This window comes from Rattus norvegicus, chromosome Y (assembly GCF_036323735.1).
Source record: "Rattus norvegicus strain BN/NHsdMcwi chromosome Y, GRCr8, whole genome shotgun sequence".
Taxonomy (NCBI): domain Eukaryota; kingdom Metazoa; phylum Chordata; class Mammalia; order Rodentia; family Muridae; genus Rattus; species Rattus norvegicus.
Window position 1 is genome coordinate 28,781,941 of NC_086040.1, and position 2,482 is coordinate 28,784,422.

Genomic DNA, 2,482 nt, shown 5'->3' on the forward strand with positions numbered 1-2,482 from the left:
TTACTAAAATGAGAATTTTTTTCTTTGTATAATACACAACTTATTCTTGAACTTTTTGAGACAGTGTTTCTTTTATATACCTGGCAGTACCAGATCTCTCTCTCTCTCTCTCTCTCTCTCTCTCTCTCTTCTCTCTCTCTCTCTCTCTCTCTGTCTCTCTCTCTCTCTCTGTCTCTCTCTGTCTCTCTCTCTGTCTCTCTCTGTCTCTCTCTCTCTGTCTCTCTCTCTCTCTCTGTCTCTCTCTCTCTCTCTGTCTTTCTCTCTCTCTGTCTCTCTGTCTCTCTGTCTCTCTGTCTCTCTCTCTCTCTCTCTCTCTCTCTCTCTCTCTCTCTCTCTCTCCCTGTAGACAAAGCTGGCCTCGAACATAGAGTTCTGCCTACTTGTGCTCTCCAGTGCTAAGATTAAAGGCCTGTGCCACCACACCCCGTGCTTTTCTCCATCTTTAACAAGCTCTTGTCTGATTATATTCCAAATCTTATGAAGTTAGTTCCCTAGAGTACCTAGAAGAAACCCAATACCAAAAATATATTTTGCATATCTAAGTTCTTCTTCCCGAGGTCCTGATTCATCTAGTCACCTAGCAAGCTCTCTGAAGGAACTGAAAACAACAAATATTTGCTTTCATTCAGGAATAAAGAAAAGGCCTCTTCACTGCACAATCTCATGATATCATGGAACAATTCTTCCAACAATACGAAGTGAAATCTCATAAAGAGACTGGTACCAGAAGCCCCAGATTCTTACCTTATATTTGGTTGTGCAGAATGTGACCACCATTTCATTATAACCAGGTTTAACCCAAACATATTCTCTGCCCCAAAAATCCATTTCTACTATATTGACATATTCAGCCATGTTCAGTTAAATTTAAGCACCAACCACACCAAAGTGAGGATTTATAAAATATCCATCAGAAACATGGGAAGAAATGCTACAAAAATAAATTTATAAAAATAAATAAACAAAAGGTCTTTTACTTGTTGTAACACAACATCTATCCATTTTCATTGTATTGATTGTTTCTGGTATATTCACAAGCCAAGAAAATTGTATTTAAGCCAGGAAACAACTTGTGAGATTTAGTTCTCTCTATTATATAGACTATGAAGACTAAACTTAGATATCAATGCTTAATAGAAAGCCATTTTACATGTTGTGTCATTTCACTTTCTCAGATTTTTTTTGTGTAATTGAAAAATATAGCTAAATCTTGTTATTTAATTTTTTCCCACTCCATTTCAACTTCTACTTTAATCCTGAGTAATAAGTCACAATGGGATCTGATTACATATATTGGCTCCATACGTATTTTTCGAAAAATTACAAGGCAAAGTTTTATATGTTGGAAAGTACACTTTTGGGAGTACATTATACTGGAAATTTAGTTCATCCTTTTTCATTAGTTTTCTCTGAATGACTCTTATTTGCTAATTTGTTTTAAATTTTTAGGTAATGGTGTGTGTTTGTTTCTGTATGTGTGTGAGTGCCTGTGTGTGTACACATACATACATATGTATATTTGATAATTCAAATATAATACCAGAGAAAGTTACATTAGTGATATTGATAATTTATTGACGCAGTGAATTTTTGTATATGCTGTATATAAACTTGAAAATATTTTTTGTGTATTTTTTCAAAAGCAATTTTTAAATATGTATACTAGATCAAACATACTAATTACAGTTTTAGCTTTTTCCACACTAATTTTTTCTCATTAGATGTCTAGAAAGAAATACATGGATGGATGAATCTTATCTTAACTCCAATTTTAGGTAGAATCAATGATATATCTTTCTTTTGCTCACCTTTAGTTCACAAATTATATATTTAATTTGCTCTATTTATATTAGAAACGTGTGCCACATTATATGTATATGTATTCGTTGATAACTTCCTTCTGTCAACAAACATTAATAATGAATGATTTATATACATTATTACGAAATCTAAGAACATTCAGTTTCTTCCATAATCAACTACAATAATGGATGAATATTAGAACCATTTCCTGATTGACGCGATTAACAAAAATTATTTGATGTACCATTCCTATAAACATACTACACTGGGGAAACAAGTCTTCACAGGATTAAGGGCTTTTCCTTCCAATCTTGCTGGACAGTGCATTACTCTGCCACACATGTGGCTGGTATCGTGGGTTCCTCATTCTGTACTCACTAGTGGGTTGTTTAATCCCCTGAATTTCTGGTGGGATCTTGTTGGTTGAAATTGTTGTTCTTCCTGGGGTTTTGAAAATCCCTTCATCTCATTAAGTATTTTTTCTAAAACCTCCATTGAAACCCCCTTGTTTAATCCAACAGTTAGCTGCAACCATCCTCATTTATATCAGTAGGGATCTGTCAGAGCCTCTCAGGAGTCATCAATACCTGACTTCTATCAGCAAGGATTTGTTGGCATCACCAATAAAATCTGTATTGTGTGGCTGCATATTGGATGGATCCCCACTTGGGACAGTCTC